This window comes from Natrix helvetica, assembly GCF_964273705.1.
Source record: "Natrix helvetica genome assembly, chromosome: 8".
Lineage (NCBI taxonomy): Eukaryota > Metazoa > Chordata > Lepidosauria > Squamata > Natricidae > Natrix > Natrix helvetica.
In genome coordinates this window covers 5,897,209-5,918,477 of record NC_138559.1, presented here as the reverse complement: position 1 = coordinate 5,918,477, position 21,269 = coordinate 5,897,209, and the positions used below count along the sequence as shown (strand labels likewise).

At 46.6% G+C, this 21,269-nt stretch overlaps 1 protein-coding gene across 1 annotated transcript in view; it reads right to left on the bottom strand.

Annotated features, from left to right (window-relative positions):
• The window catches only part of FAM178B (family with sequence similarity 178 member B), a 276,725-nt gene that overhangs the window by 214,257 nt on the left and 41,199 nt on the right, over positions 1–21,269 (bottom strand). The gene's annotated exons all lie outside the window — the stretch shown is intronic.

Below are 21,269 nucleotides of genomic sequence, written 5' to 3'. Positions count from 1 at the left end.
AGTGCTAGAAGAGAATTAGGTTTTCAGAATGCAGACAAAGGAGGAGGAGGGGAGGAGAGAGGAGGAGGGAAGAGGGGAAGAGGAGGAGGGGGAGGAGTCAGTGCTTTCTGAGCTTGGTCGTTTTCTTGCATACGTTTCATTACCCAACTAGGTAACATCATCAGTGATAGAAAGGAGTAAGGTTTGCTCTCAGTATATCTTCTAGTAACTTGTCAGTCAGTGTTGGTGGGAGTGATCTTGGAGGTTCTTTGGTTGGGCTGTTACTCGTAGCTTGTTTGGCAGTTCCTTGATTGGGGTATTGTTTACTTAGACTTATATACCGCTTCACACAGATTCACTTAACAACCAGGTTGCTAATTTAACGACTGCAGTGATTCACTTAACAAGCGTGGCAAGAAAAGTCGCAAAATGGAGCAAAACTCAAGAACAAATTTCTCACTTAGCAACATAAAGGTTGAGGGCTAGCTGCATATGGTGCCTGCTTTTTAGCTGTTGATTGGGGTGTTGATGGCTGGCTATTAAGTCACTGGCTGTTGTTGCTTCCTTGTGCTGCCAAGCCCTCACCTCCTAAGTACCTGATAGGCTGGGGATAAAACAGTTGTCATGTTCACTGACGAGGGGCCAATTTCCCAGGTTTTAATCACTTCACTGGCTGTTTTTGTGCCTGCTCATCCAACAATCTTAGTAGCAATAGCACTTAGCAATAGCATTTAGACTTATACATATGCAGTGCTTTCCAGCCCTCTTTAAGCGGTTTACAGTGTCAGCCTCTTGTCCCCAACCATCTGGGTCCTCATTTTACTGACCTTGGAAGGATGGAAGGCTGAGTCAACCTTGAGCCGGTCAGGATCAAACTCCTGGTCTTGGAGTATGCTCATCTGGGTGCCAATTGCTGCTGGTCAAGAGGTGTTTGAGTCTCTTTGTTCCCTTTTTGGTTTGTTGATTGTCTCTTTTGAGCAGTGTGTAGATGTTGTTTATGTCTATGTGTCTATCAACGGCTAATTTGTCTGAGCACGAGGCTTCTAGAAATCCTTCAACCATTTTGTTAATAGGGTTAATGCGTTAGCAGTGTTTTCACCATTCCTTTTGTCAGCGTGTGTGGGGAAAAAGACCAAGACACTATGTGCGTGCTCAGCAATATTCTCATCTTTCTTAAAATGTGGAATGGGTATCAATTCAAGGATTGAAGGTTGGATAAATCAGCCCAAACGTTACGATAGCAAAGTCTTGTTCGTGTTTTCTGGACAGAGGGATCCAGAATCCTCCTTGCATTCATGTCGTCTCAGGCCTTCAAATGCAGCTTGAAATATTTTGGGAAATAATAAATGACAACCATCATCCACACCACAGCTGTCAGGCAGGCTCTTTTGTTGTTGTTTTTAATGTGAAAATCAAGCATTCTACAGTTAGTCCTCGACTTACAACCGCAATTGGCACCAGAATTTTCCACTGCTAAGCAATGAGGTCTTATTTTGATTTTGATCACATAACCCAACTTTATATTTCTTCCTCTCACTTCTAACAGTCTTAATCTTTAATTCAATTGTCATCGGATTAGATTTCTCTTCCATTTTTCTTTCTCCCATTGCAGAGATTTCTTCCAAGGTTTAAATAAGCTTTTTTGGGAGATCCAGTAGAATGACTCTTTTTCCCCCCAGATAATTCTCCTGGTTTATTGTTTGTATTTCCCTTTTAATTTTTTAAAACAGTATATCCAGCTTTATGCTTTTCCAAAGCATTCTCTTGGCCTGTCATTCTCTACTTTCTCATCTGTTCAGATAAAATGTATTCAACATCTGTCATACCTCCATTTTCTTTTAACAATCCTGCAACCCCTTGCTTTGGGGACTGCATGGAGCTTAGCATTTACTACCCGGATTCCCTTCCTGACGCCTATGTGGAGTTCACAGCAGATATTTTCTCTTCACGCACAGAGAGAAATATCTGCCTCTACCTAGGATTGAACTCTCAACCTTCCAAATGAGAGGCGAGTGTCTTGACCACTAGGCCACCATGCCACTCCTGTCATACCTCCATTAACATCTTTTAAACACAGTCTTTTTATAGAAGCAGACATGATCACGGATTGAGTTGATATTATAGGTTCTAATTTCCAACTCCATTCTTCAAAGATCACCTTTAAAATTTCCAATGTTATAATATTTTGTGACATAAAATCCCAGTATTGGCTGATATCAGCAAGGGGGTTGTATCTTGTTCCTTCTTCACATCTGCTTTAAATCTTTACTTCCCTCTAGTGTCCAGTTCTAAAGTTATCATCTGATCTTTTGTCATAACTTGCAAAAGCCAGAATAAGCAAAATACATGTTTCCCATGAGAATATTTTACTAGTTAATTCCAAAATATTATAGTAAAAGTCAACGTTCCAAATTTATCTTGAGCCTTAATCCATTCATAACATTCCTAGATACAAATCTTGTTAGCTTTTTGCTGTGCGTTTCAAATTCTTTAGTTCTTAAGCTTATAATTATTTTTTTTCTTTTGTTCAGAGTTGAAGATAAACTCATCCCATGAAGACATTTCAAACTATCCGTTCTGATTAAATTTCTGAAAGGAATTAAAAAGTGAGGCTTCCCATGAAAGTGATTAGAAAGTGAAGTAAATCATTAAAAAGTGAGGTTTGCAAACACAATGTCCTTTAAAAGGCACCATCACAGTTGCAAGCAACGTGGCTAATCCTTTCGTCTCCCTGTGGTTCTGCAATCACCTCACAAGGAGTAGCCATCTGGAGCACTTGTGGGTGATCTCCCATCCCCTCCTTATCCAGAGAGGTTCTATGGAAGAGTCTACCCACTAGTTCCTTCTATTATTATTATATACTTTATTCATTAAACATGAAACACAGCCAACTGAACATTCAAAAATGCATCACAAATACCATTGACTGGTGCTAATGGTTGATACGGGTTGCTGCCAGCATCCTGGGTATCAACCAAGGACCTTCTTAAAATATAAGATGTTCCGAGTAGCAGAGTTTTTTGCAGTTCCGCTGGTGTTACTGCAGGAAGCTGCAATTTGTTGATATATCTTGTAAAATACTTGGACATGGTGCCAAGTGCCCCGGTGACAATGGGTATCACTGCTACATGCTTCATCCATAGCCGTGTAGTTCGATGACCAAGTCGCGATATTTCATGTTTTTTTCCTAGTTCTTTTTCTTCGACTCTGGCATCTCCAGGAACAGCGATATTAATAAATATTCGGTCCTCTACAACTGTGATATCTGGCGTGTTGTGCTCCAAATGACGATCCGTTTGTATTCGAAAGTCCCACAAGATCTTCACCTTCTCATTTTCGATAACTTTTTCCACTTTATGTTCCACTTTATGTTGTTGTTGTTGTTGTTATTATGTGGTTAATCTTAGGTGAGATTCACAGCCTTTGGGGCTGGTTGGTAGCTCAACAGCTCAAGTCCTAACCAAGGACCTAGGAACTGTTAAGGTAACGTCGGAGGACATAAGTTGTTCCAAGCAGGGTGGTTTTTTGTAGATGATGATGGTGATGATTATTGGTTCCCCTTTTGTAGAATCTTCTTCAGTTCACCATACCTCCTCTAGAAGTCCAGAGCAAAGGGAGGATTTTGAGTGGAAAAATAATTTGCAAGGAGTAAGGTAAAGGTCCCCCTAACATATGTGTTAGTTAAAAAACTAACTCTAGGAGTTAGTGGCTCTAGGAGCGGTGTTCGGACCATTTGAAAGCCAAAGAACCAGCGCTGTCCAAAGACATCTCGGTGCTCATGTGGCCAGCATGACTAAACGCTGATGGTGCACGGAACGCCGTTACCTTCCCACCAAAGGTGGTTCCTATTTTTCTACTTGCATTCTTACATGCTTTAGAACTGCTAGGTTGGCAGAAGCTGGTACAAGTAACGGGCGCTCACTCTGTTACGCGGTGCTGGGGATTCAAACCGCTGAATTGCCAACCTTCCTGATCGACAAGCTCAGCGTCTAAGAAGCTGAGCCACCGTCCCTTTGGAAGGAGTAGGAGGAGGATATAAATCAACACCATCAAGGACCAAGTCCAGTAACTCCTACACAGCTTTGCTCCTCCCTCCCAGAAAAGAGGAGAAATCAAGAAGTTATGGACTTCACATTTTACTCAGCACAGTTTTTTCTTCCTTCTCTTGCCTACAGACAACGATGGTTTGCAAAGCTCCCCTCTTTCCTGCCCCACAAAGTCACACTGTTCCCCCCCCCAGCAAAAAAAATAGAACATCTCTCCCAAAAACTCAAACAAGGAGACCTTCCACAGACTGTTTCACCAGTTACAGACTTGTAGTATTTTTGCTAGAGGATTACGGCAAAAGGGAATATGGGGCCTTGGTCTGGAGTAGACACAGTGCAGGAGGTCAGGACCCTGTCTCCACCACTTCTCCCCCACCCCCCAAAGCAACTTTTATATAGAATTATTTTTAAAAATTATCATTTCTGGAATGACACGATGTCAGACTGCTGCTCCGGGGAAAATCCACCGAGGGCTTCCTTTCCCTTGGAAAAGCTTCTCTGAATACAGAACGTCATGAAGAGTGGGACGAGAATGCCAATGGTCCTGTGTCCCTTTCCAGAGTTTTAGAGAATTTCCCCTGGAGTTGCAGGCAAAGGACAGTTCAACCACATCCCCCTCTTAAAGGTAAAGGTTCCCCTCGCACATATGTGCTAGTCATTCCTGACTCTAGGGGGCGGTCTCATCTCTGTTTCAAAGCTGAAGAGCCAGCGCTGTCTGAAGACGTCTCTGTGGTCATGTGGCCGGCATGACTCAATGCCAAAGGCACACGGAAGACTGTTACCTTCCCACCAAAGGTGGTTCCTATTTTTCTACTTGCATTTTTTATGTGCTTTCGAACTGCTAGGTTGGCAGAAGCTGGAATAAGGAACGGGAGCTCACTCCGTTACGCGGCACTAGGGATTCGAACCGCCGAACTGCTGACCTTTCTGATTTACAAGTTCAGCGTCTTTAGCCACTGAGCCACCATCCCCCTCTTACAAGTTCTCATTTCTATGGTGGGATGAGGTGGTACTTTGCAAGGCCCCTTCCTGTTCCCCCTCAGCAGCTCCAAGAGCCATCTCTGTCACTCCTAGTGCCAACGGTGCTTTTTCAAGAGGCAAGTGGACTTTCTTCTTTTTTCTTTGAAGACGTTTCGCTTCTCATCCAAGAAGCTTCTTCAGCTCTGGCTGGATGGTGGGGAAATGGAGCTGAAGAAGTCAGAGCTGAAGAAGCGAAACGTCTTTAAAGAAAAAACCAGAAAGTCCAGTTGCCTCCTGAAAAAAGCACCTTTGGGACAACCACGACCTGGATGAAGGAGAATCTCTACAGGCTTTTAGCTATACAATTTGGGATGAAGACCCTTTGAAGGCTGTGGGAGTAGGGATGGATTCCCAGAGGGAAAAGTGCAGACTACAGGAACCAAGAGCATCACTCAAGTGACCCTGAGGATACAGATAAACCTCCGAGTGCTTCAAGGACCCTCTAAAAGGAGGCAAATGACCAACTCTGTCTGCAGGGAGTATCAATCCTTCCATTCCCCACCATCTGGTCAGAGCTGAGGAAGATTCTTGGATGAGAAGCAAAATGTCTTCAAAAAAAAAAAAACAAGAAAGTTTTTTGGATGACTGAGAATCTGCACAGAGATGTCACTCCTAGTGTTCAGCTGGCAAAACGGGTTGCCTTCCCTCCCCAAACAACAGAGAGGTTGCAAGAAGAACGAGGGAAACTATGACATTCTATTTTGCGCCGTCCTGTCGATCTGTGGGGGAAAGTCAGCCTCGTGGGACTCAAACAGAGGAGAACAAAATTGCTGGAGAAGATGAGTGGGAGTTCCCAAAGGAGCTTTTTCCAAAAACGGCAATTGGATTTCTTGTTGTTTCCTTTGAAGGCTTCCCCACACAGCCAACCCTAACTGAAGAAGGTTCTTGGGCGAGAAGCGGAATGTGTTAAAACAGCAGAGCCTTCTGAGCACAGTAGGGGCCTCTTCCGTGGAGAGAGGTTTTTCCACAGATCGGAGGGGACGTGGTTTCCCCTGCTGCCTGCAACCCATGGATGGGGCTTTGCTTCTTTGCATGGACCGGTTTCTGGTATGCCGCAAGATCAATGTCGGTCCATGCATCGGGGAAAGGAAAGAAAAGACCAAGAAAGTCCATTTCCCTTTTGGGACAATTATGGATGACTGAGAAATTCCAGAAAGGCGAGGCAAGGAAGAAGTGTGATAGAAAGGTGTGTGTGTGTGTGTGTGTGTGTGTGTGTGTGTGTGATCCAGAGAAGGCGAAGGAAAGTTACCTGAAAGTTACCTAGTTCCCGGGAAAGAATAAAGGGTGAGAAAGAAACTCAAAACAACCCCACCCTGATTGGCTAACCTTGTTGTTGTCACCTGCCGAAAGCATGTGTGTGTGAGAGAGAGACCCATAATGCAATGCGCATGTGACCAACACCACCCTGGTGCCCCCCCCACCCGCACGCTCCACTCAACCCCCGTGCATGTGCACCTGAGCCCCCCCCCATGCCCCATTTTGCGCTTAGTAGGTCTCTCTGCAGCCTCCTGGGAGCAAACGCAGGCTGTAGGAGGAGGGGGGTGCCGCCGCCCCCACGCATGTGCATGCGCCCCCCCCATGCATGCATAGCAGAGATCCAAAAATCAGCTGGCCAGCAGGAAACGTACATGCGTGCATGCATGGTGGAGCTGAGCTGGGGCAACAGCAGAGAGGGCTCTGGCACTCGTGCCATAGATTCGCCATCACGGTGGTAAGGCATACGTGGAAGTGAAGTCTAGCTCTAATGGGCTGTCAAGATTGTGCTACAATACCCAAGTATTTCTCAACTTTGGCAACTCTGAGCGGTGTGGGCTTCACCTCCCAGAATTCCCCAGCCAGCCAGCCTATTCTGTGGAGGTGAAGCCCACACCCCTTAAACGTTGCCAAGGTTCAGAATCATAAACTGGGGGCGTGTAAGGATGTGTAATTATATAAAGATAATGATGAGAATAGCTGGGAACTGTAACCAGATCTATATCTTGACCAAAATTAGGTGGGGGGTGGGTGGGGGTAAAAGTACAATGACTATATATGTATACTTCTTTGTTCTATTTTTACTTTATATGTTTAAAATTAAATATGTATATTGGAAAGGAACTATAAATACCATCAACATAAAATGAAGCTTGCTCAGAAGCTGAAATACACCAAGCAAACGAGATGAAGAGTGGGAAGAAAAGGAGAGAGGTAAGGGAAGGAGAGAGGGTAGGAGGGGGGAAGAGGAGGAGAGAAAGGAGGAGTGGAAAAGGGAGAGAGGAGTAGGAGAGAGGAAGGGGAAGGAGAGAAGGGAAGGAGGACAGAGAGAAGAAAGGAGGTAGGGAGGGGGAGGAGAAAGGGAGAAGAAAGTGAACGTATAAATAGAGGGTATGGGGAGCAGAAGAGCCAATAACTGGGTTTTTTTTCTTTTCTTGTGGGGAGTTGATGGTAAGACGAATTGATGTAAACATTTAATAATACAATACAATGTTGGCTATGTAATAGTATACATACGATTATATATTATGAAAATGAAAAATAAAAAAAGAAAAGTTGCCAAGGCTGAAAAAGGCTGCCCTTAAAGTCCTTTCAGGATTTCCTCGCAACTCCTGTTTCCTGACCTTGCCTACCTCCAAGGCCTGACGAGGTTGAGCCCACAGCCGGGTGGGACAATCCTATGGGATCAGAGCGCTTGCTTTGGCTGTTGGCTTGCATGCTTATGTTTGGCTCTACAGGGGACACTTGTTTCTGCTGGCTGTTTGGCAATTCTGCAGCCGTTAAGAGCTGGGCACCTGTGGCTCAGGGGGGAAAAAAGAAGCCAAATGCGACCCTCGTCAATTTTTGCTTCTATTATTTCTTTCCCTAACTCGGGGCGGAAGGGCAGGGGCCTGTAAGCGTCGACCACGTTTTGAGGAGGTGGAATGTAGAATCCCGACCTCACCCTTTCCTCTGCCCTAAGTCCCCACGCAGCCCCCTTAATAATTTCCTTTCCAGCAGGCGGGTTTTATTGTTCACCCAAAGAGCTCAGGTGATGGGTGTTTCCGCTGCAAAAAAAGGAGGATTTCCAGCCTGGGCAACTCCTGCTGTGAGAAAGCGCTTTGCTCAATCAGGGCAAGATCACACGAAGTGTAAATACCATTTTATAAGGCCTTGGTAAGGCCACACAGGGGACGCGGTGGCTCAGTCGCTAAGATGCTGAGCTTTTCAATCAGAAAGGTCGGCAGTTCGAATCCCTAGCACCGCATAACGGAATGAGCTCCCGTTACTTGTCCCAGCTTCTGCCATCCTAGCAGTTCAAAAGCACATGAAAAATGCAAGTAGAAAAATAGGAACCACCTTTGGTGGGAAGGTAACAGTGCTCCATGCGCCTTCAGCATTTAGTCATGCCGGCCACATGACCATAGAGACGTCTTCGGACAGCACTGGCTCTTCGGCTTTGAAACGGAGATGAGCACTGCCCCCTAGACTAGCACACATGTGCAAGGGGAACCTTTACCTTTACTAAGGCCACACTTGGAATACTGTGTCCAGTTTTGGTTGCCACAATATAAAAAAAGATGTGGAGACTCTAACAGGGACGTGCGGTCAGGGGAGGCAGGGGAGGCAGAGCCTCACCTCTCATCATGAAATAATATATAATATATAATAATAAATTATAATATATATTTCCTCCCATCCCTTTTACACGGCTCCTGCTAAGTTCCGGTAAGGAGAAGAGCTTTTGGGGAGTGAAGAGGAAGAGGAGGGAGGAGGAGGGAGGAGGAGGAGCACGCGCGGGGCGGTGCCAGCTGGGCAACTGGCGGAGGCAGGAGGGTTCTCGGAAGCGCCAATAACCTTCCTGCCTCTGCTGTACTTTGCGCAATCCTCGAGACTGCAATAGACGTCCAGAAGTGACAGGGGCTGTTGGGCTGGAAGCCCAAACCCCATTAGCCACAAAAGCCGCTTCTGGACGTATATTGCAGTCGCGAGGAGCGCGCGAAGTCCAGCAGAGGCAGGAAGGTTGTCGTCGTTCTCCAGTCGCTTTCGTTGCTTCGTCATCAAGACGAAGTCCGGGAGCGCCAACAACATTTCTGCCTCTGCTGGACTTCGTCTTGATGATGTCGCCGCAGCTCCCGGGACGGACGGAGGTAGCCAGAGTGGCGCCAAGGCAGTCCAGCGGGCGAGCGAACGAGGATCAGGCTGGCTGATCCTCCATCACTCACTCGCTCGCTCGCTCTTTCGTCCGCCCGGACCACCTCGGCGCCGCTCTGGAGGTCTGGCCAAGCCCAGCCGCTGCAGCGACGTCATCAAGACAAAGTGGCTTGGAGGCGAAGTGCTTTTCAGTGCTTTTCTGTGCATCTGGCGTTTAGGTAGATAGCCGGATGTCCTAAACGCCAGACGCTCAGAAAAGCACTGAAAAGGAGCTGCTGTTGGGGACTGCGGAGCGCGAGCCAGCGGAGCGCGCTCAGGAAGGCGGGGAATGGGATCACGTGTGCTGGAGGCTGAGACAGCCTCAGCCTCCAGCACACATGGTCCCATTCCCCGCCTTCCTGATGACGTCACCAGCCTCACCAGCCATAAACCTCACCGCACGTCACTGCTCTAGAAAGAGTGCAGAGAAGAGCAACCAAGAGAATTGAGGCTAAATTGAGGCTAAACCAAGCAGACTGGAGGCTAAAACATATGAAGAACGGTTGTAGGAACTGGGTATGTCTAGTTTAATGAAAAGAAGGACTAGGAGTGACTTGATTGCAGTGTTCCAATATTTGAGGGGCTACCACAGAGAGGAGGGGGTCAAGCTATTTTCCAAAGCACCCAAAGGCCAGACAAGGAACAATGGATGGAAACTGACCAAGGAGAGATTCAACCTGGAAATAAGGAGGAATTTTCTGACAATGAGAACTATCAACCAAAGGAACAGAAGTTGCCTTCGGAAGTTGTGGGAGCTTCATCCCTGGAGGCTTTCAAGAAGAGACTGGACTGCCACCTGTCAGAAATGGTGTAGGGTCTGCTTGGGCACGGAAGGGGGGTTGGACTAGATGACCTCCAAGGTCCCTTCCAACTCTGTTATTCTGTTAATAGGAAAAGGCTCTAATGCTGGGCATCCTTATTGCATGTCTTGATTGAACTAACAGTCTGGAGAATTCTGAATTGCAATATTTTCTGGGAAATTTGCCTATGCAAATGAGGAGGTTTCCAATTAACATATTCATCTCAAGCACCGACTGCCCAAATATTTAGGCAGCACTGTTTGATGTGATTAAAAATAAAACCTAGCCCATTGTATGCAGTTTGGATTCAAAGCAATTAAAAAGCTTTTTGATGTGTGGAGACAAAAAAAAAGAATTTATTTTAGATTTTTTTAATCCCTCCTTTATTTTTTTTTATAAATAACTCGAGGTGGCAAACATACTTCCTGCTCCTTCCTGCTCAACCCTAACCCTGCGAGGCTACTTGGGCTGAGAGAGCCATGGGCCTAAGGCAACTATAACTCACCGTCGTCTGGTTTCTGGCATGACCCCTTCACCACTCGATCAGAGGTGCCACCTAACAGGGAATGCTTTGCCAATATTTCATGGGAATTTCAGAAAATGTGGGGAGAGGGACTGTGTGTGTGTAACTATTTCCAGCTTCACAATGTTTTAATTGAGAAGCAAACATTTTACAACATTCAAACTGCCAAACTTGTTTCATGTTGAAAACGTTTTACGGCAAATTTGCTGAGCTACATTTCTGGTTATCAGTGCCTGCCAAAAGAGCTACTGACTTCTGATTCCATTCCTCATCTGACAACCATCTCTTCTTTCCTTCTTTCCCTCCTTCCTGCTTTTCTCCTTCTTTGCTTTCTCCTCTTTCTCCTTCCTTCCCTCAACTTTCTTCTTTCCCTCTCTCCCTTTCTCTTTCTTCCCTTTTCTCCCTCCTTTTTTCCTTTCCTTCCTTCCTCCCTCTTTTTGCCTTCTTTCCTTTCTTCCTTTTTCCTTCTCTCCCCTTTCTTGTTCCCTCCTTCCCATTCTCCTTCCCTCCTCTCTTCCTCCTGCTTTTCTCCTTCCTTCCCCCCTTCCTTCTTTCCTCCTTTCCCTTTCTCCTTCCTTCCTTCCTTTCATTCCTCCTCCTTTTTCTTTTCTTCCTTCCTTTCCTTTCCTTCCTCCTCCTCTTTTCTTTCTTTTTATCCTTCTTCCTTTCTTCCTTTCCTTCCTTCCTCCCTTCCTTTTCCTTTTGTGATTTCCATCATGCCACCCTGCAAATGATGTAAATGACTCAAAATGACAGCCTTTTTATCACCACAGTAATCTACCCTTCAGTTCAGTGGAGGTTAATGGACACACCTTCCCTACAAAGAGCCATTTAAAACATGAGATTTCCCCCTATCTCATCCTTTGGCGCCACATCAGCTTCCCTCCTCCAAATCAGCAGGTAGAGCTTGCACCGCAAGGAGCCCTCCCCGTTTCTAGACTGGGCATCAGACGTGTGCTGGTGGGCAGGATCCTCTTCCTATAATGGCTCTCCATCCTCCTCCAGCCCTTCTGCCCGGATCTGCAGGAGAAGCCAACTCCTCGGGCACCGTTTTAAGTCGGGAAGATTTCATAGTCTTCATGCATGGAACAGCTAGGATTTCGCCTCACGGCCTGGAGTTCTTGTGTAGGTGAAACAAGATTGTGGCAGCCCCGGCTGGATTAAGATGCATGAACCCCCCGGCAGCTCTAGAAATCACACCCACACTCAGAAACTTGAAAAGCTCCTTTGCCAAATGCATTATATTCCTCACAATAGCAACAAGCCAAGCAGAGAGTGAGCGCACCAGAGGAGGCCAAGAGCAAATTCAATGGCTAAGGAAAAGCACAGTCGGGAGGATCAGAAGGGGGGGGGGATTTTTCTCTGACAACAGCCCCTGCTTCACAATTACAAAATTGTGTTTACATAGTTACACAGGGGTGGGTTGCTACTGGCATTACTGCCGGTTGGGCGTGCAAAAAATTTTGCTCCGAGCAGGTGCACATTTACACCTAAAACGGTCTGCGCATGTGCAGAACATTACAAAAGGGAGAAAAAATTACATTTCCGCAATGGAGACTGTTTTGCGCATGCGCCAGAACCAAAAATCAAGATGGCGCTGCCAACAATAGAACCGGTTCAGGTGCATGGGTGGCCGAGTTACTACCTATTCAGCCGAACTGTTCCAAACCAGTAGGAACCCCTCTTCCCATTGCGCAAAAGCACTTCCAGGTTTTACAAGTGATAACCTGGGCCACTCCCTGTCTTAAGCGCACACAAGTTGCCATCTCCCCTCCTTGGAAGAGCTTTATACCTCCCGCTGCCTCCTTAAACATCCTTAACATCCATCTCATCCTGGGCACCCTTTTTTTTAAACTATTACCATCTGGCAGACGGTACAGGACAATAAAAACAAAGACAAATAGGCTGAAAAACAGCTTCTATCCCAAGGCAGTAACTACATTGAATTCTACTGTATATAAAGGTAAAGGTTCCTCTCACACATATGTGCTAGTTGTTCCCGACTCTAGGGGGCAATGCTCATATCTGTTTCAAAGCCGAAGAGCCAGCGCTGTCCAAAGACTTCTCTTGCATTTGGCAGAAACTGGGACAAGTAACGGGAGCTCACTCCGTTACGCGGCACTAGGGATTCGAACTGCTGAACTGCCGACCTTTCTGATCGACAAGCTCAGCGTCTTAGCCACTGAGCATCGTGTCCCATAATGTAATATCAGGGGTTTTCAATTCAATTGCATAGAATGTGTTTTGTTTTTATAGTTACGATGTACACTGAAGATGGCGTTTAATTTCGTTGTACGAGGCGCAATCCTGAGTCCTTTGGGAGAAGGGCGGCATATAAATCCAATAAAAACAAAACAAACAAAACAAAAACAAACAAGCAATGACAACCAAGTAAACTACTACTACAAAGGTAACTTCCAGGATACCAAATGATCACACAGGACGGTTGCTATAGCCGAGTTTGTTAGGAACAAAGGCAGCTCTCGCAAGGTGACTTCTGGAGTGTTTCTGGGGGCTTTGGAGGAAAGCATCGCCTTCTCAACCCTGAGCTGATCACACAAGCTGGTGTGAACTCACCACCTTGGGTGAGAACGCAACTCAGCATCTACTGCATAAAAGGCCCACACACCGCTCACCTCCCAAGGTGGAAAATCCCAATAGGCAACTTCTTTCTAAAATGGGACCAGCTTCCCCAGAGGAAGAGTTGCGAGGTTAGTTCACATTCCCATAAGCCACAAAGATCAGGGTATGTGTCCGTTGTGATTCAGGGAATTTGGGGCTCCTAATGCATCTTGCCCAATGGGCACAGCACAGCGCTCGGGACACCACAGGCACCCTTGACACTAGTAACGGTGAGCTGGCCACGCCCCCATGCCACGCCCCCCCAAAGGTCAAACACAACGCTGATGCGGCCTGCAATGAAATCGAGCTTGACACCTCTGTCAGCAAAGCCTTGGAAGAGAGGACTACACCAGAGGATTGAGAAGGTTGTTCCTCAGCCCCTCGAGAAGATTGACATTGGCTCTTTGCCTTACCAACAAGCAGAAAATGACATTAGTTCTGGGCAGGAGCATAAGATGAGGGGTCTCTGTACGCATCAGGTGGGAATGAGGAATAGGGGCCTTTTCAAGGCCCATTTAATACTAATAGCAATAGACTTATATACCACTTCACAGTGTTTTTACAGCCCTCTCGGAGAGGTTTACAGAGTCAGCTTCTTGCCCCCAACAATCCTCATTTGACCCACCTTGGAAAGATGGAAGGCTGAGTCAACCTTGAGCTGGTCAGGATCGAACAGTTGGCAGTGGGCAGAGTTAACCTGTAATACTACATTCTTGTATTGAGGGAGGGAGGGAGGAAGGGAAGGAGGGAGGGAAGGAAGGAATAGCGATAGCACTTAGACTTATATACCACTTCATAGTGCTTTACAGCCCTCTCTCAGCGGTTTACAGAGTCAGCCTCTTGTCCCCAACAATCTGGGTCCTCATTTTATTGACCTCGGAAGGATGGGAGGCTAAGTCAACCTTGAGCCGATGAGACTCGAACTGCCGAACTGCTGGCTCCGGGAATCAGCAAAAGTAGCCTGCAGAACTGCACTCTATCCACTGCGCCACCGCGCCTCTGTAAAATCCTAACCTGTAGTGAGCAGATGCTGCTTACATCTCTCTTCCTCCGTTGCTCCTACACAGTCTTCTTCTGAATTGTGTGTCGTTTTCTCCATGACGGCAGGGAAGGGAGGTGGAAGCCATCGACAGTCTTGCTGTGAGCAATCGCCATTCTTCTCTGCAGTCCAGATCCACCGGATTTGTCTTGACCTGGACGGGTCCAACAGTGGGCGGGTCAAAACGAGGTGACCTTGGCAACTACTTGTCTTCTTTGGGTGGATTCTTTTCAGCTGATAGATCTTTGAGATGTGGGAAGGAGCCGGTGGAAAGATGGGAGCCATCACTGGCTTATTCAACCGTTCTGAGGCTCATTGTATCGGTTAAGAGAGGACATGTTTGCGGGAAAGTGATGAACGTCTCCTTGGGTGCAGAAGGTTCTGCTGCACTATTAAAGGAGACAGCTGGAGTGAAAAGGTCCTCCCTTGATCTGTGTAAGATCTCCGTAATGATAGGCCAGGGTCCAATGTTTCAATCCGTGGGTAAGAGGATGGAGAAAATGGCATTGGAAGGCGAAGTGCATGGGGATGAATCTGATTAGGTTGAAGAGCTATGGTGGCGCAGTGGTGAAAGTGTGGTACTGCAGGCTACTTCTGCTGCCTGCCAGCTGCCTGCAATTTGACAGTTGGAATCACGCCAGGCTCCAGGTTGACTCAACCTTCCGTCCTTCCAAGGTGCGTAAAATGAGGACCCAGATTGTTGGGGGCAAGAGGCTGACTCTGTTCTTTAGCTGTTCCCTTCATCTGACAACTCTGTGCATGCGCACTGGGAACAGGCTCCAGCTGTTCTTCTGCCTCACTGATGTCTGACTCCGAAAGCAGCTGGTAACTGGCATACGGCTCTGGCCCCCTCTCTGCCTCCGACACAGAGCCCTCATCCAAGCCCTCCCCAGACTCCAGGACTGGCACATCTTCTTCCCCAACCTCCTCACTGTCCGAATCTGCTGCCAGAGCTGCTGGTTGCTGGCTTCATCGCAGGCCCCTTTTATCATTTTTGTTGCTCTTCTCTGCCCTCTTTCTGGGATTTGTCAGCACCTTTTTTGTATTACGGCTCCTCTGGATATTTCCTTTGATGTTCCTCGAACTCCCTCGCCTTCTAAATCATAAACAACCTTTATTTTTGCAATTCACTTCTGAATTGCTGCCAAGAAACTTTCTACTTCTCTCTCTCTCTCTCTTTTAATTAGGAGCTGACATGCTCAGTAAAGACAAATGCTCTGCTCCTAGCAGCATTGTTGTTTTCACCTAAAGTTCCGGAGAGGTCCACAAACATTACAATTAAAAACAAACAAACAAACAAGAGGAGTTGCAATTCTGTCCCCTTGTTAGAAAAGGTGCCCGCTTGATCCGAACGCACAAAAATAAAACAGACATAACAAAGCTAACCGGACAGATGGCAGGGTGAGTGTAGGGGTGACAGGGAGCCATCAAACAGCTCACCATCTGGAATGGGGGGCTGAGTCCTTTCCCCGCCTCCCGGAAGCCATTTTATGAGGTACTGATGCCACGCTTTCAAAATTCCCACCAGCCCCGAAGGCTTTACGGTCCTTGGAAAGGCCAGAGTGAGACCTGTGCCACTTAACTCAAAATATTAGGCTCCAATAGAGAGTCATTGGGGAGGGGGGCTCATTTTCTTAAGTGGAACTTCAGGAATTTGCTAACGTGTTGAGCATCTTTAAACAGTTTTAAAAGACGACTCGAGAAAAGCTTGTGGAAGCGAAGTTTGCCAACGGCTGCAAATCCACATTGCGAAAGGGAAAATGATGGAGCCGCTGTAAGGTTTTCACTAAAGCATCAAATATCTTGGGGGGGAGGGGGGGGTGGCTGCTTTAATGAGAAATGGAGAGAAGTACAGATTAACAGAATTGAAAGGGATGTTGGAGGTCATCTAGTCCAACCCTCCACTAAAGTAGGAGACCCGACACCATTTCTGACAAATGGCACAACTTCCGAAGGCAACTTCTGTTCCATGGGTTGATTGCTCTCACTTTGAGGAAATTCCTCCTTATTTCCAGGTTGAATCTCTCCTTGATCAGTTTCCACCCATTATTCCTTGTCTGGCCTTCAGGTGCTTTGGAGAATAGCTTGACCCCCTCCTCTCTGGGGAAGTCCCTCAAATATTGGTAGATGTTCTCAAGTCTCCCCTTGTCCTTCTCTTCACTAGACTAGCCATGCCTACGTCCTGCAACCGTTCTTCGTTCATGATTTGATAAGATCTCAAGATTTTTTTTTAACCTTGTTCATTTTGGAAGTGTGGACAGCTTTATTGCGTACTCTTCTTCCAGAAATATATGCAGCTATTGTTGAATATTGAAAGCTGAAGAGAAGCAGTAGCTACCACCAAGTTCTCCTAATAGCCCCATCTCCACCTTTACGTCCAGCCATATTTATGCATACTGCAAACCAAGGATGAAGAAGAAACCAGAGAGGGGAAACTGTGAGAGGTCTCCTCAACCTACGACTACAATTGAGCCCAAAATTGATGTCACTAAGTGAGATGTCCGTTGAGTTTCGCCCCGTTTTACAACTTTTCTCACCACATTTGTTAAGGGAATCTCTGCAACTCTAGTAACACCATTGTTAAGTGAATCTGGCTTCCCCCCCCCCCCGCTTGACTTTACTTGTCGGGAGGTCGCAAAAGGGAATCCCATGACCAAGAGGACGCTGCAACAGTTGGTGAGCCTAAGTCACTTTTTTCAGGGATGTCGTAACTTTGAATGGTCACTAAATGAACAGTTGTAAGCTGAGGATTACCCGTACTGGTCTTCTCCACTGGGCCAAACCAGGATCAAATGCCTCCTTTACTCACAGCTGGGCCCTAGGACTAAAGTGTAGTCAGGACTGGGTGTGAAACGTTTTAGCAACCAGTTCCCTGCCCGGTTGCCAGGTGGGCGTGGCCATGGGGGCGTGGCCTCCTCAGCCTCCTCATGGGGGGGGGAGGCATTTTCTGAGCCTCCGGGAGGACGAAAACAGCCTCCCTCGGGCTCCGGAGGCCCTCCGGAAGTCAGAAAGAGGCCCATTTCTGGACTTCTGGAAGGCTCGTTTTTCAACCTCCCAGAGCCTCTGCATGGGCCCTGTACTTACCTGGCCTGATGAAAGGGACACGTGGAGAGTCTGGGGAGGGGAGGGGTGGGCAGAGCCAATGTCAATCTTCTCGAGGGGCTGAGGAACAACCTTCTCAATCCTCTGGCCTAGTCCTCTCTTCCAAGGCTTTGCTGACAGAGGTGTCAAGCTCGATTTCATTGCAGGCCGCATCAGCATCCCTGCAACAATCACTTTGGCGAACCAGATGCAAAATTAGCATCCAGTTCAGTGGTGAAATCTATTTTTTTTTACTACTGGTTCTGTGGGCGTGGCTTGGTGGGCGTGGATTGGTGGGGTCATGTGACTATGTAGTCATGTAACTGAGAGATCAAAAGACAGAAACTCACTTTAACAATGTCCTGCTGGAGCAGGGTTGGACTAGATGACCTCCAGATCCCTTCCAGCCCTGGATTATCTTCTGAAGCTGTGTCTAGTGGCAGGTTTATAGTCCTTCCTTCCTCACCTTTTTCCCTCCCTTCCTGCCTTTCTTTCTTTCTCTTTCTTTCTCCCTTCTTTCCCTCTTTCTTTCTCCTTCCTTCCTCTCTGTTTCTGTTTGTCTGTCTGTCTGTCTGTCTCTCTTTCCTTTTCTCTTTCTCAGCACCCCCCCCACCCCCTGTTTTTGGCTGTGTGACGTGCGATCGTCAGAACCTTCTCTTTTTTTTTACTTTTTTTAGTATTTTTTACTACCAGTTCTGTGAACCAGTAGCATTTTTTACTACCGTTTCGCATGAACTGGCCCGAACTGGTAGCATTTCACCCTTGATCCAGTTTATCCGAACCGGTCCAAAGCAGCTGAATCCCACCTTGGACCTTCTATGTACTTGCCTACGGTTTGAGACCCAGAATGGCCTCTTTCTATTTATTCAGGAGTTAAGCACATCCCACCCCGCTATTCCATCGCTGCACATTCGCCCTCCTTCCTGATTTTTTTCTCTCCACCACAACTCTGTCAGGTGTGCTGGGCTAAGAAAGACCAATCTCACCTAATCAGCTTGTAGAACTAAGTGCCTTTGATGGTGGCAAAGCCAGGATCAGTGTCACAGCCTTAACCAATAAAGGCCTTTCTGCTCCAGACCTAGAGAATTCAAAGAAGCAGCTTTTGCCGGCTTGTTCCTAATCTATGGGTGCCGTGAGAGGTCCTCCTCAGATGCTCATAATCCACTGAGGTGTGGCAGATGGGTCCTCAGGAATCTGATCTCCCCAATGAGATAGCGCACTCCCCCACACACTTCTTCTCTAACTCTGGAGCATTATTTCCCCACGAGCCTACTTTATGGTGTCGAATGCTTTTTTTCCCCATCCCCGCAGCTGTTCTCCCCTTTTTTGCTCTGATGGTTTGCTTTTTAAGTCGATTCATCTTCCATATTTTTAGCTGTCTTTGGGGCTGCTTATTTTAACCTCTGCTGCTTTTAATTTGCTGCTCTTTCTACAATTTGGCTTTAATTGCTTTGTTGTGTTTTCAATTTGATTTACGTAACTTTCGACATTCGCGGGCGTTTTTTTGATGGCACCTTGCCCTGGGAACTATTAGCTCCAGGCCGACTGTTATAAATCTTCAGCATACATAAGTCAAGCTGTGACACTTGGGATGGGGGCTGAGGTTTGGGGCTGCTCAGAACCACAGCCACCAAAGGGATCCAGTTTCTTGGGAAAGAAATTAAAAGAGACAAGAAGGGTTCACGGCCGTGTCCCTCAACTAAGGAGTGAGCTCATTCTCTTTTAAAACGAAAATGACAGATGCACCACCCGCCAAAACAAACCCCAGCAAAACCATCATTCTTAAGCGCTTGACGCCAACTGTTTTTTTTTAATTAATTGGCAAAATCGTTTTTGATTCATTGTTCACCCACTGCATGAATTGAGCCTACATTTGCTACCTTAATCAGTCACACTGAAGGGACGTTTTAAAGGTATAATTTTCTCTCAGCACTTGGGTTATGATGACACAGGGAGGGGTGGGGCTGGGGGCTGGGAATGAGCTCATTTCAGTGTCACATTTGCAAAATGTTTCCCCTCCTCCCCCGCTCCTCCCGGAGTTCCTTTCTGAATGGAAACCCTATCTTTTTGAACAAACTATTTTGGAAAAACAGGTCTTCTCCCGCCTCTTCTTTTTAAAGTTTTGCAAAAATTTCAAGCCATGCTGTGCCAAGAAACCTGCAAAAGCTGTTTTCAATTCCTCCGAGCGGTAACAGTGTTCAACCACCAATTTTGACTTTGCTTAACTTTAACCCAGGAGAAATTGGTATAGTGGGGGGGGGGGGTGTTTTTTGCAACAAGACACAATACAATAGCAGAGTTGGAAGGGACCTTGGAGGTCTTCTAGTCCAACCCCCTGCCTAGGCAGGAAACCTTATACCGTTTCAGACAAATGGCTATCCAACATCTTCTTAAAGACTGCCAGTGTTGGAGCATTTACAACTTCTGGAGGCGAGTTGTTCCACAGATTAATTGTTCTCCCTGTCAGGAAATTTCTCCTTGATTCTAAGTTGCTTCTCTCCTTGATTAGTTTCCACCCATTGCTTCTTGTTCTATCCTCAGGTGCCTTGGAAAATAGTCTGACTCCCTCTTCTTTGTGGCAGCCCCTGAGATATTGGAAGACTGCTATCATGTCTCCCCTAGTCCTTCTTTCTCTTAAGCTAGACATCTTATTTTCATTAAACTAGACACACCCAGTTCCTGCAACCGTTCTTCATATGTTTTAGCCTCGTCCCCTAATCCTCTTTGTTGCTCTTCTCTGCGCTCTTTCTAGAGCCTCAGCATCTTTTCTACATTGTGGCGACACTTTCTCCCTTTGAAAAAATTCCCACCTGAGATTTTAGAAAGAGCTTTGTTTTTCGGAGTTCTGTCCTTTACACAGGGAACAGAAAAAGATGGAGGGGAGGGGATTAGTTGTGGCCAAGGGGAAGGACGAGGCCCACAAAATTGTGAGGGGTGACAAAAAAACTCCAGGCAGGCTGGTAATTGTGCAATCAATGTCTCGCCCCTTTTTTATGCATGCAGGTAGTCCTCGACTTACGACCACTACGGAGTCCCACATTTCTGGTTGCTAAGTCAAACAATTGTTCAGGGAGTTTTGCTCCATTTTATGACCTTCCGCACCACGGTTGTTCAGCGAATCACCGCCGTGCTTAAGTTAGTCACATAGTTGTTAAGTGAATCCAGCTTCCCCACTGACTCTGCTTTGTCGGACAGTCGCAAAAGGGAATCATGTGATCACCTGGGACATGGCGACCGTCGTAAATGTGAGTCAATGGTCGAGCAGCTGAAATTTGATCACATGACCGCAGAGATGCCACAAGGGTCGTACGTGTGAAAAATGAGGGTAGGCCCCCCTTTTTCCGAGTGCCGTCAAAGGTGGTGTTAAAGGGAAGGAATGGTAAATCAAGCAACCCAAATTGTACATTATAATTTTATAAATGGAATGATAAAACAACTCTGTGAATGTATACCTATGTATGTAAGAGAAAAAAATAAGAAACTTATTTTAAAAAATTACTAAGACACACCTTTTTCTCCCCCCAAAAAGAAGGTGAAAATCTGGGTGCATCTTATACACAGAATACAGCATTTTTTTGCCTCCCGAAACCCGGCCCATTTGGCAAAAATGGCAGTGCACAACCTTTAGGAAGCTTCCAGAGTGCTCTTGGGGGCTGGGGAAGGCAGAAATGAGCAAAAAACGGGCCGTACAGGAGCACCCTGGAAGCCTCCTAAAAATGCCCCCCCCCTCCGCCAACCTCCAGGAGCACTTTGGAAGCTTCCTAAAGACTATGCATGCCCTTCTTTTGACAAAAAATGGGCCTTTTTTGCTTAGTTCTGCCCCTCCCCAGCCCCCAGGAGCACTCTACAAGCCTCCTAAAGGCTACGCATGCCCTTTTTTTGAAAAACGGGCCCATTTGTGCGAAAAATGGGCCGTTTTGGGGAGGTCTGCAGAGTGCAAAAACATTTTTTTTAAAAAATTTGCCTCTTCAAAATCTTGGTGCGTCTTATACTACGAAAAATATATTCCTAAT